Source organism: Arvicola amphibius, chromosome 10, assembly GCF_903992535.2.
Source record: "Arvicola amphibius chromosome 10, mArvAmp1.2, whole genome shotgun sequence".
In the NCBI taxonomy this organism is placed as follows: Eukaryota; Metazoa; Chordata; class Mammalia; order Rodentia; family Cricetidae; genus Arvicola; species Arvicola amphibius.
Window position 1 is genome coordinate 73,381,369 of NC_052056.1, and position 17,030 is coordinate 73,398,398.

A 17,030-nucleotide genomic window follows, 5' to 3' on the forward strand; every position below is an offset into this window, starting at 1 on the left:
CGAACCGCGGCAGTTGCCCGGAGAGGGACCACCTACACTCCACAACTCCCCCTGCCACCAGCACACTTCCTGCTCTTCCTGCAGGGGTTATTCTCCCCGGATACCGCCTCTCTCTTCCTGTCCCTTCCCAGCTTGCACCCAGAACCCTCCCCCCCTCCCCCTGCCTCATCCTCCCGTCTTTGGGGCCACAAAATCCCACAGCTCAGCCTGTTTGGGCTCTGGGGACCTGGAATTGAGTGCACCCAGGCCGGTAGGAGGTCCCCTCCTTCATTTGACAGCCCGGGGCAAGGTAGGCCTTTGTCTGAGAGCTGCTTGGCCTGCAAGGGGACCTGACAGTCTGCCAGAGGATCCATCATTCTTTGGGGTGTCCTGCTCCAGTTCTAAGGCCATCCACCCAAAGGGGTCAGACTCTGGCCTCCAGGCACGTCTGAGGATTCCTGCGGAGGAGTGCAGGCTCCTTCAGATTGTGCTGCCAGGTTCGCTGTGTGGTATTCCATTCCGCCCTGCCCCCACCTTGGCCCCTTTGTCTGGGCTGCGACCCTGGGCTGCCTGGAATCCCTGATCCTGTGCCCTGACATTCCATCTGAACTGGTGAGTGAATGGGGACCCTGGGGCAACCTGCCCTGGAAGAGAGCACAGATCCCCTACCCCCACTTCTCTCTGCAGGCTTGTGTCGGTTTCTAACGCCCCTGTGTCTCCCAAGCTTTCCCTAATGTTCTCAGGTGTCCTGCTCCTGTTCTAAGGCCATCCACCCAAAGGGGTCAGACTCTGACCTCCAGGCAGGTCTGAGGATTCCTGCAAGGGAGTGCGGGCTTCTTCAGATTGTGTCGCAAGGAATAGGTCCTCCTCTGGCACTGGGGAGATCCAACCAGTTTCAGTCACAGCAAAGATTGGTCTAGGACACCAAACGCCTCCGGGCTCCCTTTGAAAGAAGAGATGGGCAGGCGCCAATGCAGGAGCTCCTCCAACAACATGAAAGGCAACATGACATCACCACAAGCCAGACATCCCGAAACAACAAGAATTGAACACCCTACCCCAGAAGATATAGAAGAAACCGACCTTAAACAGTACTTTATGAAAATAATAGAGGACCTGAAACAGGAGGTAAAAAACTGCCATAAAGAAATGGAGATGACAAACAAAAAGGTAGACAAAATAAATAAATCTCTCAAAGATACCCAAGAAAAACAAGAAAAACAAGAAAAAGCAATCAAACAGGTAAGGGAAACAGTACAAGACCTGATAAATGAAATGGAGGTATTGAAGAAAACACAATCTGAGGGACGACTGGAAATGGAAACTCTGAGTAAACGAACAGAAACTTCAGAGACAAGTATTTCCAACCGAATACAAGAGATGGAAGAAAGAATCTCGGACTCTGAAGATACTATAGAGGAAATAAACTCACAGATTAAAGAACTAAACAAATCTAACAAATTCTTAACACAAAACATTCAGGAAATCTGAGACACCATGAAAAGACCAAACCTAAGAATAATTGGGGTAGAAGAAGGAGAAGAATTACAACTCAAAGGCCCAGAAAACATATTCAACAAAATTATAGAAGAAAACTTCCCCAACCTAAAGAACGAGGTTCCTATGAAGGTATAAGAAGCCTACAGAACACCAAATAGACTGGATCAAAAGAAAGCATCCCCACGCCATATAATAATCAAAACACAAAACATACAGAATAAAGAACAGATATTAAGAGCTGCAAAGGAAAAAGGTCAAGTAACATATAAAGGGAAACCTATCAGAATTACACCTGATTTCTCAATGGAAACCATGAAAGCCAGAAGAGCTTGGATAGATGTGCTACAGACACTAAGGGAACATGGATGCAAGCCTAGACTACTATCCCCAGCAAAGCTTGCATTCACCATTGATGGAGAAAACAAGATATTCCAGGACAAAAACAGATTTAAACAATACGTAGCCACAAATCCAGCCTTGCAAAAAGTAATAGAAGGAAAATCACAAACCAAGGAGTCCAACAACGCCCACAATAACTCAGGCATCTAGCGACCCTTCACCAGCACAACTAGAAGAAGGGAAACACACAAACTCTACTACTAAAAATGACTGAAGTTAACAAGCACTGGTCATTAATATCACTTAATATCAATGGACTCAATTCACCTATAAAAAGGCACAGGCTAAGAGACTGGATACGAAAACAGAATCCAACATTTTGCTGTTTACAAGAAACACACCTCAACCACAAAGACAGACATCTACTCAGAGTAAAGGGTTGGGAAAAGGTTTATCAAGCAAATGGCCCTAAGAAACAAGCGGGTGTGGCCATTCTAATTTCCAACAAAGTTCAAACTAAAATCAATCAGAAGAGATGGAAAGGGACACTTTATACTCATAACAGGAAAAATCCATCAGAATGAAGTCTCAATCCTGAATATCTATGCCCCTAATATAAAAGCTCCCACTTATGTAAAAGAAACACTTCTAGAAATCAAGGCAGCCATCAAACCACACACACTAATAGTTGGAGACTTCAACACTCCTCTCTCACCAATGGACAGGTCAATCAGACAGAAACCTAACAGAGAATTGAAAGACTTAATGGAGGTAATGAACCAAATGGACTTAACAGACATCTATAGAACATTCCACCCAAATAGGAAAGAATATACCTTCTTCTCTGCGGCTCATGGAACCTTTTCGAAAATTGACCATATACTTGGTAACAAAGCAAACTTCCACAGTTACAAAAAAATATTAGTAACCACCTGTGTCTTATCGGATCACCATGGATTAAAATTAGAATTCAACAACAATGCTACCCCCAGAAAGCCCACAAACTCATGGAAACTGAACAGTCAACTACTGACCCACACCTGGGTCAAGGATGAAATAAAGAAAGAAATTAAAGTCTTTCTTGAATTTAATGAAAACCAAGACACAACATACTCAAACCTATGGGACACAATGAAAGCAGTGCTAAGAGGAAAGTTCATAGCACTAAGTGCCCACTTAAAGAAAACGGAGAAAGCACTCATTGGTGACTTAACAGCACACCTGAAAGCTCTGGAAAAAAAAGAAGCAGACTCACCTAGGAGAAGTAGAAGACTGGAAATAATCAAACTGAGGGCAGAAATCAACAAAATAGAAACACAGAAAACAATCCAAAGAATCAATGAAACAAGAAGCTGGTTCTTGGAGAAAATCAACAAGATTGACAAACCCTTAGCCAAACTAATCAAACGGCAGAGGGAGAACACGCAAATTAATAAGATCAGAAATGAAAAGGGGGACATAACCACAGACACAGAGGAAATTCAGAGAATCATTAGATCTTACTACAAAAGCCTGTATGCCACAAAATTGGAAAATGTAAAAGAAATGGACAGTGTTTTGGATAAATACCATATACCAAAGTTAAACCAGGACCAGGTAAATGCTCTAAATCGTCCTGTCAGTCGCGAAGAATTAGAAACTGTTATCAGAAACCTCCCTACCAAAAAGAACCCAGGACCAGATGGTTTCAATGCGGAATTCTACCAGAACTTCCAAGAAGACCTAATACCTATACTCCTTAAGGTATTTCATAATATAGAAACACAAGAGTCACTGCCAAATTCCTTCTATGAAGCTACAGTTACCCTGATACCTAAACCACACAAAGACTCAACCAAGAAAGAGAATTACAGGCCAATCTCACTCATGAACATTGACGCAAAGATTCTCAATAAAATACTGGCAAACCGAATCCAAGAACACATTAGAAAAATTATCCATTACGATCAAGTAGGCTTCATCCCAGAGATGCAGGGCTGGTTCAACATACGAAACTCTATCAATGTAATCCATCATATAAACAAGCTGAAGGAAAAAAACCATATGGTCATCTCATTAGATGCTGAAAAAGCATTTGACAAAATTCAGCACCATTTTATGATAAAGGTCTTGGAGAGATTAGGGATACAAGGGTCATTCCTAAATATAATAAAAGCTATTTACAGCAAGCCAACAGCTAACATCAAATTAAACGGAGAGAAACTCAAGGCTATCCCACTAAATTCAGGAACACGACAAGGCTGTCCACTCTCTCCTTATCTCTTCAATATAGTGCTTGAAGTTCTAGCAATAGCAATAAGACAACATAAGGGAATCAAGGGGATTCAATTTGGAAAGGAAGAAGTTAAACTTTCATTATTTGCTGATGATATGATAGTATACATAAGCGACCACAAAAACTCCACCAAAGAACTCCTACAGCTGATAAACTCCTTCAGTAACGTGGCAGGTTACAAGATCAACTCCAAAAAATCAGTCGCCCTCCTATACACAAAGGATAAGGAAGCAGAGAGGGAAATCAGAGAAGTATCACCTTTCACAATAGCCACAAATAGCATAAGATATCTGGGAGTATCTCTAACCAAGGAAGTGAAGGATTTATTTGACAAGAACTTTAAGTCTTTGAAGAAAGAAATTGAAGAGGATACCAGAAAATGGAACGATCTCCCCTGCTCATGGATTGGGAGGATCAACATAGTAAAAATGGCAATTCTACCAAAAGCAATCTATAGATTCAATGCAATCCCAATTAAGGTCCCATTAAAATTCTTCACAGAGATTGAGAGGACAATAATCAACTTTATATGGAAAAACAAGAAACCCAGGATAGCCAAAAAAATCTTATACAATAAAGGTTCTTCTGGAGGCATTACCATCCCTGACTTCAAACTCTATTACAAAGCTACAGTATTGAAAACGGCTTGGTATTGGCATAAAAACAGAGAGGTTGACCAATGGAATCGTATAGAAGACCCGGATCTTAAACCACAAACCTATGAACACCTGATTTTTGATAAAGGAGCCAAAAGTACACAATGGAAGAAAGAGAGCATCTTCAACAAATGGTGCTGGCATAACTGGATGTCAACCTGTAGAAGAATGAAAGTAGATCCATATCTATCACCATGCACAAAACTCAAGTCCAAATGGATTAAAGACCTCAATATTAATTTAAACACATTGAGCTTGATAGAGGAGAAAGTGGGAAGTACTCTACAACAAATGGGCACAGGGAACAGTTTCCTACGCATAACCCCAGCTGCACAGACTTTAAGGGCAACATTGAATAAATGGGACCTCCTGAAGTTGAGCAGCTTCTGTAAAGCAAAGGACATTGTCACTAAGACACAAAGGCAGCCTACTGACTGGGAAAAGATCTTCACCAACCCTGCAACTGACAAAGGTCTGATCTCTAAAATATATAAGGAACTCAAGAGACTAGACGGTAAAATGCCAATTAACCCAATTAAAAAATGGGGCGCTGAACTGAACAGAGAATTCTCAACAGAAGAAGTTCGAATGGCCAAAAGACACTTAAGGGCATGCTCAACCTCCCTAGCTATCAGGGAAATGCAAATCAAAACAACTTTGAGATATCATCTTACACCTGTCAGATTGGCTAAAATCCAAAACACCAATAATAACCTTTGCTGGAGCAGTTGTGGGGTAAGGGGTACACTCATCCATTGCTGGTGGGAATGCAAACTTGTGCAACCACTTTGGAAAGCAGTGTGGCGGTTTCTCAGGAAATTCGGGATCAACCTACCCCAGGACCCAGCAATTCCACTATTGGGAATCTACCCAAGAGATGCCCAATCATACAACAAAAGCATATGCTCATCTATGTTCATAGCAGCACTTTTGTAATAGCCAGATCCTGGAAACAACCTAGATGCCCCTCAGTGGAAGAATGGATGAAGAAACTGTGGAATATATACATGCTAGAATACTACTCAGCGGTAAAAAACAATGACATCTTGAATTTTGCAGGCAAATGGATGGAAATAGAAAACACTATTCTGAGTGAGGTAACCCAGACCCATAAAGATGAACATGGGATGTACTCACTCATATTCGGTTTCTAGCCATAATTAAAGGACATCGAGCCTATAAATTTGGGATCCTTGAGAAGATAATAAGAAGGTGAACTCCCAAAAAAAGATATAGTAATCCTCCTGGATATTGGAAGTAGACACGATCGCCAGGCAAAATTGGGAACTTGAGGGTTGGGCAAGACTGGGCCAAGGGAAGATGGGGAGAGAAAAGTGTGAAGGGGAGAATGGGGGGAGCTCGGAGGAATGGGGTGCTTGGGATATAGGAAGGGTGGATATGGGAGCAGGGAAGCATATATCTTAATTTAAGGAGCTACCTGAGGGTTGTCAAGAGACTTGACCCTAGAGGGGTTCCCAGGTTTCCAGGGAGACGCCCCCAGTTAGTTCCTTGGGCAGCTGAGGAGAGGGAGCCTGAAAAGGCCAGTTCCTATAGCCATACTGATGAATTTCTTGCATATCACCATAGAACCTCCACCTGACGATAGATGAAGAAAATGACAGAGCCCCACATTGGAGCACCGGACTGAGCTCCCAAGATCCTGATGAGGAGCAGAAGGAGAGAGAACATGAGAAAGAAAGTCAGGACCGTGAGGGAACCTCCAGCTGGCGACAGATGGGGAAGGTGACTGAGCCCCACATTGGAGCACTGGACTGAGCTCCCAAGGTCCTGATGAGGAGCAGAAGGAGCGAGAACATGAGGGAGAAAGTCAGGAACGAGAGGGGTGCGTTCACTCATGGAGACGGTGGGACAGAACTAATGGGAGATCACCAACTCCAGTTGGAATGGGACTGATGGATCATGCGACCAAACCCGTCTCTCTGAATGTGGCCAACAGCGGGGGCTGACTGAGAAGCAAAGGACAATGGCTCTGGGCTCTGATTCTTCTGCATGGAGGGGCTCTGTGGGAGCCTTCTCAGCTTGATCCATCACCTTCCTGGACCTGGGGGGAGTTGGGAGGACATTGGTCTTAGCATAGAGTGGGGAACCCTGATGGCTCCTTGGCCTTGAGAAGGAGGGAGGGGAGGTATGGGTGGAGGGGAGGGGAGGGAAGGGGGAGAAGGAGGGGAGGGAAGGGGGAGAAGGAGGGGAGGGAAGGGGGAGCAGGAGGGGAGGGAGGGGGGAGGAGGAGGGAAGGAGATGGAAATTTTTAAATATAAAAAAAAATAAACCATGAGAAAGAAAAAAAAATAAAATGAACAACAATAGCAAAAAAAAAATGGGGCACTGAACTGAACAGAGAATTCTCAACAGAAGAAGTTCGAATGGCCAAAAGACACTTAAGGGCATGCTCAACCTCCTTAGCAATCAGGGAAATGCAAATCAAAACAACGCTGAGATACCATCTTACACCTGTCAGAATGGCTAAAATCAAAAACACCAATGATAGCCTTTGCTGGAGAGGATGTGGAGTAAGGGGTACACTCATCCATTGCTGGTGGGAATGCAAACTTGTGCAACCGCTTTGGAATGCAGTGTGGAGGTTTCTCAGGAAATTCGGGATCAACCTACCCCAGGACCCAGTAATTCCACTCTTGGGAATTTACCCAAGAGATGCCCAATCATATTACAAGAGCATTTGTTCAACTATGTTTATAGCAGCATTATTTGTAATAGCCAGAACCTGGAAACAACCTAGATGCCCTTCAGTGGAAGAATGGACGAAGAAAGTGTGGAATATATACATATTAGAGTACTACTCGGCGGTAAAAAACAATGACATCTTGAATTTTGCATGCAAATGGATGGAAATAGAAAACACCATCCTGAGCGAGGTAACCCAGGCCCAAAAAGATGAACATGGGATGTACTTACTCATAAGTGGTTTCTAGCCATAAATAAAGGACATCGAGCCTATAATTCATAAAAAATCCTAGAGAAGTTATATAAGAAGGTGAACCCAAAGAAAAACATATAGTTATCCTCCTGGATATTGGAAGTAGACAAGATTGCCGGACAAAAAATGGGAACATGGGGGTGGGGTGGGATGGGGGGATGGGGAGAGAAAAGTGTGAAGTGGAGGATGGGAAGAGCTTGGGAGAATAGGATGGTTGGGATATAGAAAGGGTGGATATGGGAACAAGGAATTATATATCTTAGTTAAGGGGGCCTTTCTAGGGTTGGCAGAGACTTGACTCTAGAGGGGTTCCCAGGTGTCCAGGAAGACGCCCCCAGCTAGTTCCTTGGGCAGCTGAGGAGAGGGTGCCAGAAATGTCCAGATCCTATTGTCATACTTATGAATATCTTGCATATCACCATAGAACCTTCACCTGGCATTGGATGGAGAAAACGACAGAGCCCCACATAGGAGCACCAGACTGAGCTCTCAAGGTCCTGATGATGAGCAAAAGGAGGGAGATCATGAGCAAGGAAGCCAGGACCGCGAGGAGTGCTTTAACCCATTGAGACGGTGGGACAGATCTAACGGGAGACCACCAAGTCCAGTCGGAATGGGACTGATGGAACAGGGGACCAAACCGGACTCTCTGAATGTGGCTGACAGTGGAGGAGGACTGAGAAACCAAGGACAATGGCAATGAACATGAACTCTACAGCATGGACAGGCCCACTGTGAGCCTTGTCAGTTTGGTTGCTCACCTTCCTGGACTTAGGGGGAGCTGGGAGGACCTTGGACTTAACATAGTGAAGGGAACCCTGATGGCTCTTTTTCTTTGGAGATGGGTGGAGTGCGGGTATGGGTGGAAAGGAGGGGTGGGGTGGGGGAGGAGGAGGGGAGGAGATGGAAATCTTGAAAAATTAAAATTAATAAAAAAAAGAAAAAAAAGAAAGGAAGGAGGGAGGGAGAAAGGGAGGGAGGGAGGGAGGGAGGGAGGGAGGGAGGGAGGGAGGGATGGAAGGGGAACGAGAGAAGGAAGGGAAAAACAAGCAGCAGCAAACATTTCTTAGAGCCCAGGTCCTGTTTGTCTCATGGACTAGGGGAAGAAAAAGAAAGACAACAATGAGTGTGTTGAGCTCCTCATACAGGTCCCGGAGCATACTTCATGTGTGTGTATAGTTTCTCTTTATAGTGTGTCTCAGTAATTCCCCACAATGTAATCACAGGATGTGTACGTATGCTCTCTTACTAGCATTGGCAACTCTGTGAAATTAGGGAACTGAGGTCATCCTTGGGGGCCCTTCTTCCTGAAGAGGAGCAGATTGTCCTTGGGACAGCTCCCTGCACTTTGGCAGCCACTGTCCTCTTGCCGGCAGCCTCCATATCACAAAGTCAGTAGAATTGCTCCTGAAGCTTTCACAGAGTGGTTGCAGCTCTGTGGGTTATTCTAAGACAAGGTCCCGATGCCTACTCCTAATATTTTCAGGAAGTTCTCAAGGAGAAATTGTACCACAGAAATGTAAAACACCAAAGGGCAAACAGACATAATGCTTTGTCATTCAGCACAACTAAAATCACTTGTGAGTTCTGGGTTTTGAAATGAAGAAAATTATTAAATCCAGAATTCTGATAAAAACTTACATTCTATGAAAAGATAGGATCTAGATCATTTCTGGAAATACTAAGTTATAGTCAAGAGGATGGAAAACATTATTTAATAATACAATAAGTACGGGGCAATTTAATAATAAGGAAAATTTTCATTAAGCTCACTGTGATGGCTAAGTGTGTGTGTGTATGTGTATGTGTGTTTGTGTGTGTGTGTTGCTCATATATGAGTACATGTGCCTGTTTATGCCAAACTAGGGGATCAGATGCCCTGTAGACAAAGATGCAGGCAGATGTGAGCCTCCAAATTGAAATGAAGGGGTCAAATTCAGTTCCTCTGCAGGAGTGAATGAATGTTCTCTACCATGCTTTTTCTCCAGGCAGTTTGGACATTCCTAATTCATATCCAGCACACACATACACACACACAGAGAGAGAGAGAGAGAGAGAGAGAGAGAGAGAGAGAGAGAGAGAGAGAGAGAGAGAGAGAGAGAGAGAGAGAGAGGTGGGGGCATGGATGTTTCTAGAAATGCTCAAACAAGGAAGGAAGAGTTCCTTTGAAGTTGGGTACACAATACCATGCATGCATGTTTCAGATTGTTTTTGATTGGATTGGGTAGGCCATGTCTATCACACAAGTCTCTACCAAGAATACATGTGATTTAAGCATAAGTTAGTAACTAGTCAATTCTCAGGTAGGGGACACTGAGAGGACTATTGTCTCACTGCTCATTCAGTTAGTTCTGCCTGCATTGGCCTTTACATTGTTATACCTGGACATAAAATGAAACATTTTGAATAGAAACTGTCTACACAAAAGAATTGTCATTAGTGGGCAGAGAAACTTATTCCATTACTTAGTATTCAATGAACATGAAGCTAGTTGCAGGTAGGAATTTCAGGTTGCCAAAAAGCCAATTTTCCAATAGTCCACCCAGTAATCCCAGGTGGCTAGGCTGTTCTCTGTACTTTCATCATGAGCAGAGAGTCTCAGCTCCGTGACACTGTGTTCCTTCCCTAGGGACTGTATCCCCAGAAACTACTGACTGAAGTACACCCTTGTTCCCTGAGCTTTGTTTTGTCTGGTATACCTGAGTTTTGTTTTGTCTGGTATATCGTCTCAAAGCAAGAACAGCAGCTAATGACTCTGCATTGTTACAATAACTTTTTAACGTATACAAGATTAGTTGGTTCTTTGAGAAATTAGTATTGTTGTGCTCATAGTAACACTTCATCTATCTTTCTAGTTCCACCACAATTTCTCTAACCTCCAACTTTGTGTTTAAAAAAACCCTAAAAACAAATAGCCTCAAGACCTTCTTATACCGCCCGAATATCACTGGATGTACAGTGTTTATGATTTTAAGTTGAAGATGGATGGTGTATAGCTCAGGCTGGTGAAGAAGCATTGACTACTAAACATTCAAAATTCACTTCTCCAGTGCAGTGCTTAAACTTCATAAGCAAAGCATATTCTGTTCCTTGGTGCAGGCAGGGTGCTGTCTCACTGCAGTCCCTCCAGGTGACCATTTGCCTCAACCTCTGTGTCAGCCTGGGAGAGCCATTGTTTCACCCCGCAGTTTGTAAGGACTTGGGGATGATCTCTACTCCTGACTTGCTTTCTTTTTCCAAAAGCAAGGATAAAATGTGTGCACTTCAGTTGTTAGATTCTACAGGAAGTTCATGTGTTCATGGTCTTTGCTGGCCTAGAAGTCACTATGTAGCCCAGGCTGGTTTTGAGTTCCCAGACATCAGCCTGCAGCTGCCTTCCCAGTGCAGGGAGTAGAGGTACTGCCACACCATCTAGGCTCGTGCATTTGAACACTGGATTCTCAGTTGGTGATGCCGTTTGGGGGAGATTTAAGGGTGTAGCCTTGTTAGAAGAAGTGGGTCAGTGGAGGCAGGCTTTAAGATTTAAAAACTAGGGCCATTTTCAGGTTGTTTTCTCTGCTTCTTGTTTTCATTCCAGTTGTGAGCTCTCAGGTCTTTCCTCTGGAACGGTAAGCCCTTGTAACCCTTGCTGTTGTTTGTTGTCTTGGTCATGGTGTTTTATCACAGCAGTAGAAAGGTAACCAATCCACAACATGTCCACATACATAAAAATGAATATTTCTTAAACATGATTCTATCTTGATTCTTTGGGAATTTCGCATCATACACCCCAATCCTGCTCACCTCCAATTCCTCCGTATCTGCACCGCATTCTTGCAGTATATACCGCACTAGAACACCCCAAAATAAATAAAAGCAAAAGAAACAAACAAGAATAAAGCACCTCTCTCCTCCATCTCTCTAATATCTCTTCATTCTAGAAGCATCATCAGCTGCAGTGTGTCATGCAGTGAAACCTTTTGTCCAATCAGCTCCACCTACAAATGCTCATTGCAATGGGTCATGGGTCTGGGTCAAGGCCTCTGGCCTCTCCCACACCACTCACTAGACCATCACAGAATTCCTTCTTGAATATCCTGCTGTTGCCTGCAGTTACGGACATGCTGCCATCATCCTTCTGTTGGACCAGTCCTTCACATACTCATCCAGCCCAACAGAGGGAGGAGCAATAATATGAGCAAAGGGGTCAACACCATGATGGTGACACCCATAGAAACAGCTGTCTTGACCTAGTGAGAGCTCACTGACTCTGAACTGATAATGGGGGAGCCTGCATAGCACCAAACCAGGCCCACTGAATGTGGGGAACTGTTGTGAGGCTTGGGCAGTCTGATTTATCCCTAGTGCTTGAATGGTGTCATGGAGCACATCCTCTTCGGAGGGATACCTTGCTCAGTGTGTATATGGGGGAGGGGCTTGGTCCTGCCTGAAAGTGATGTGTCTGGCTCTGTTGACTTTCCATGGGAGGCCTTATCCTTTCTGAGTAATGGATGGGGGATTGTGTGGGGGAGAAGTTTGGGGTGCAAGGAGAAGAGGGAGTGGGAACAGGGCAAGCTATTAAAATGAGAAAAGATTGTATTAAAAAATAAAAATAAATTTAAAACTCTCAGCAATCACTAGGGATCTCCTCAGGAACACATGTTGAAATGTTTCTTGTAAAATACTTGGCCTGCATGTGCCATATAGTAGGTTATAAAGAGACATTGTTCATACAATCAGATTAAAACAAAATCATTGTTTTTTTTGTAGTGCGGAGCTGCGGGCAGGCCTGTTTTTCATCCCGCCTGGCTCCCAGCTGCCTGGCTAGCTTAAAACCCGAAATAACAACACACAAACTATATTCATTTAAACACTGCCTGGCCCATTAGTTTCAGCTTCTTACTCACATCTTGACTAACCCATATCTAATAATCTGTGTAGCACCACAAAGTGGTGCCTTACCGGGAAGATTCTAGCATAGGTCCATCTTGGGCCAGAGCTTCATCCTTCTCTCTCACTGAGGAGAGGCATGGCGATTGCCTGAGGCATCTGACTGAGCCATCTACCTCACTTCCTTCTTCCTGTTCTGTCTACTCCACCCACCTATGTTCTAACCAATCAGGCCAAGCAGTTTCTTTATTAATTAACCAATGAGAGTCCTCCATCAGTTTTTAAGTTCTAGGACAGGTAAACATCCATTTATGTTATCTATGTGTTTTGCATAAATCAAGATGATTGTTTCCTTCCATAGACAGTCAATGCAAACAAATGAACAAGTTCTGGTTCTTACCAGAAGGGGGCTATGAAGTTCTCTATGGGCCAGCCTAGGAGAATGGATTTCCTGGCCTGATTGTGGCCTACAAAGTCTGTCACCACACAGTCCCCAATCCAGAGGGACACCAGAGAGTTGATGTATTTTGGCTTAAAAGTTATCTTATACTTTAAAAAAAGTTAAAGAAGATATTTGTCAGTTTGCTTTTAAAAAGAGAGATCTGTGCTCATGGTAGGAGCAGAGAGGACCCATTCATCTCTATCACTATGGGCACAGCTGAGGAAGTGAGAACTCAATAAAGCCTGCACCAAGGGCAGCCCACCTCTAGATGAGTCCTACAGAAACTTTTTCATATCTGCATTGAGTATAGAATATACTATGTATTTGAATACACTGTTCTGACTATCCATTCACATATATGTGTGAACACATTTGAGTAATTCGCCTTTATTTCAATAAAGTACTCAGGTTTCATGTTTCCTTCAAACCAATCCAATTTTTAAAGCCCATGTCATTCATTCTGCTCTGAATGGATGAATATGTACCTGCTATTTTCCAAGAAGCCTAAAAAGTTTTATGACTGTTGTTCAATTTAATGTTACCAACATCATCTAATCTCTACTAACCTCAGTTTTTAGGCACTCTAGACCCTGTGTCTCAGAAATGCAACCACATCTCACTATTAACACATGGAGACAGACTATTGCCAACATATTAACCCTTGGGGTACCAGTCATGTCCATTGTAGGATAGAATTACAATCCGTGGCAAAGCAAACTAAACAAAACCAGGACTGTGTTTTGAGAAGGAATGAGGAGAGTGGAAGGACCATTATGAGGTGTGTAAAGAAGTTCACTAAATTGTTACTTTACGATTGTCTTCTTGACAGTGGTGCTTGATTTTAATCCCAGGTTTTTGGAGTCTGAGGCAGGTGGATCTCTGTGAGTTTGAGGCCAGCCTGTTCCACATAGAGCTGGTCCCAGCACAGGCACCAAAGCTATCCAGAGAAACTCTGTCTCAAAAAACAAAAAAAAAAGATTGTCTTCAAAAAAAAAGAAAGAAAGAAAAAGAAAAGAAAAAGAAGAGGGGGCAGAGAAGTTGGAGTGAAGGAAAGGAGAGAAATGTGGCAAGAAGCCGATTTTTCATTATTCTTCTATGTTGCTTTGGAATTAGGCATCGAGGCCTGCATTTAACAGAAACCAGAAGGAGGCATAAGGGGCTGCAGAGTTATAGCAACCTGCATTTGCTGAGAACTCTACAACATGTCGCTTCTGTCATTGAAAGAAATATGAGTATCTGGAGGGTCAGAAACAACATTTTTAAAGATCATTTTGAATTAATTTTGTGAAACTTTGAAGTGTGTGTTCATTTAATTTCTATACACATAGAATCATAGGTAGCTGGGTAGCATTGGTCAAGATCACACTTTTGCTTGGTCAAGTTTCCTTTGGTCTTTTGATTAAAAGTTGATTATATTTTCCTGCCTTTGTTCTTGGCTTTTTCTCTCCAACCCCAACAGCACCAAAGCTATACAAAGAAACCCTGTCTCGAAAAACCATAAATAAATAAATAAATAAATAAATAATTGTCTTCTTAAAGAACAAGAAGAGGGAGTTGAGAAGTTGGAGTGAAGGAAAGGAGAGAAATGTCAATGTAGAAGGCTGGGTATCCACGACTCTACAGACAGATTGAATGGTCATGTTCCCTGCAGTTTTAACAGGGACTCTGTCAATTGCGAAGGTGGAGAGCTATAACCCCGCCAGCAGGGTCAGCTACTCAGGGTCCTCTGAAGGGGCGCTATCTGAAAGAAACATGGGGGGAGAAAAGAACGAGACCAAGCTGGGTGCACTTGTCAAGGTCTCAGTTTGTTGAAGCAGGCTTCTTAAGTAGTTTTTCGGCTGCGCTTGGGCAGAGTGGTGGGGGAGGGAAGGAGGGACTCGGTTGCACTTGGGCCAAGAGGGAGGGGGAAACTTGGGCAGAGGGACTCAGCAGCTTCGGCAGCTTTGCAAGGTCAGTGGTTTGAACGTTAGCGATAAGCTACAGACAAGGGGAGCACTTTATGGTGCTTTTCGGACCTTGAGTCTCTAAGATTAGCACTCAGTGTTTTAATTAACTTTGAGTTATGTCTCACGGTTAAACTTCAAGGCCATGTAAGAAAGGAGAGGCCTGAAATGTCACGATTTTACTTCAAGGCCCTGAGAAAGAAGAGGCCTGATATGTCCCCTAACAGAGAGCCAGTGACAGATTCACACAAGCTTGTTTACTCATCTTCTAAGGGACTGTGTCCGTATTTTCTTACATTTAGTGGAAAAGGAGGAAGGGGAGAATGTGGTGCGGCATAGAAGGGGACTGTGGTTTGTATAAAAGATGCAGTAAATAATTCAATGAAAGCATCTTGAGGGGAGGAAGGGAATTTAGCCTCCACTGTGTTAAAGGAGATTTTTCTTTTGAAGAGCGAGAAAAATAAAATAAAAATGAAATAAAACAATAAGAAGAGATCCAGATGTTTGATGGTGGGGTAAGGCAGAGAAGGGAGCTGGGAGAGAAGTAAACTGAAAATCAGGAGGACTTGGGACGAAGTTTTGAAATGGAGTCAGTGGAACTCACACATTGAGGAGGAAAGTGAGAAAGACAAGAAAAAAAACAAGTGGAAGTTGGGGCTAGCCCAAGAAAGGGAACAAAGTTGAGGATCCAGGGGCTCACAAATCTGGCAGTTCCCAGATGCTGTGCAGGGGTGAGAAGAGACTGGGTAGGGTGGTGAGGACCCTGGAGTTGGGTGCTGCACCAGGTGGCATTAGGTCACAGCTTTGATGGAGGATTCCACTCTGTATGCTATGAAACTGTTTCGTTACCATTGGTTATTAAAGAAGCTGTTTCGGACAATGGCTTAGTAGAGTAAAGCAAGGTGGGTAATCTGACCAGAGATATAGAGAGAGTAGGCAGACTAAAAGTGATGCCATGTAGCTGTTTAAGAAGAAAGACACCAGCTGCCAGCAGAAACCTTACCTGTAGGCCACAGCCTCATGGCAATACACAAAGTAATAGAAATGAGTTAACTTAAGATGTAAGAATTGGCCATAAATATGCCTAAGCTATTGGTCCAACATGATTGTAATTAGTATAGCATTTTTTTAATTAGAGAGGAAGTTTTTCTTTTTTTAAATTTGGGTCTGGATGGATGGGAAAGGAATGAGCATTCTCCACCTACACAGATTGTGAGGCATTCTGATAAATCCACTTTCTACATACATGGAGAGATTCATCCTGCCAGTCCTGCTCATGTAGATAACCTTGAATATTGCAGCTGTGTCTTTTTTTTTTTTTTTATTATCTAACCCAGGGAGGAAGAAGTGCTGGATAACATTAGTGCTCATAAAGACACTCCTCCTAGCCCCATTATGCTCTCAGGACTCAACATTTCATGAAGACTGCTCTTTTTATTATTATAAGTTTGTCAACATTTTGCTCTGAATTTCAGAAACAAAACTTCTGAAGCAGTGGAGCCATCCTCAGCTCTCTGATGGGAGACAGGCCTATTATCTTTCTGTGTGTGTGATCTAGTTCCTGCTTTTCTTTCCTGATTGTTTGATGTCCTGTGGAAACCGCAGGAATAGTACCTCCAGTTCAGCTAACTTCAGTGCGAAGACCCATAACTAACGTTTCCTTTTGTGTCCTTAAATCTCTCTGTAGTTGTTCCTATCCTGGCACCCTTCCACCTGTGTTGTTGGGTGAGGGTATTGTGTAAAGATGGGGGAGAGACCACCAAACTCCTTTAATCCAGAAGCAAACTTTATTGCAAAAAAAGAAAAAAAATCTGCATGGGGTACACAAAGCTTATCAGCTCAGGCTGTGACCACAGCCAGAGATCAGGCTTCTGCAGCTGTGGCCATGGGATTGGCTTTGGGCTTCCTCTGATAGGGTAGTGGATCAAAGAACTAGTACAACCTTGAGGTCAGGCTTAAAGTCACATTGCATTTTAAGGTTTACATCTTTTGGTCATAGGATGCTAACTTATGATGTTTGTGAAAGCCTGTGGCTGACACAGCTGTTTTTCCTTGTCCCTGAAAGAATGCA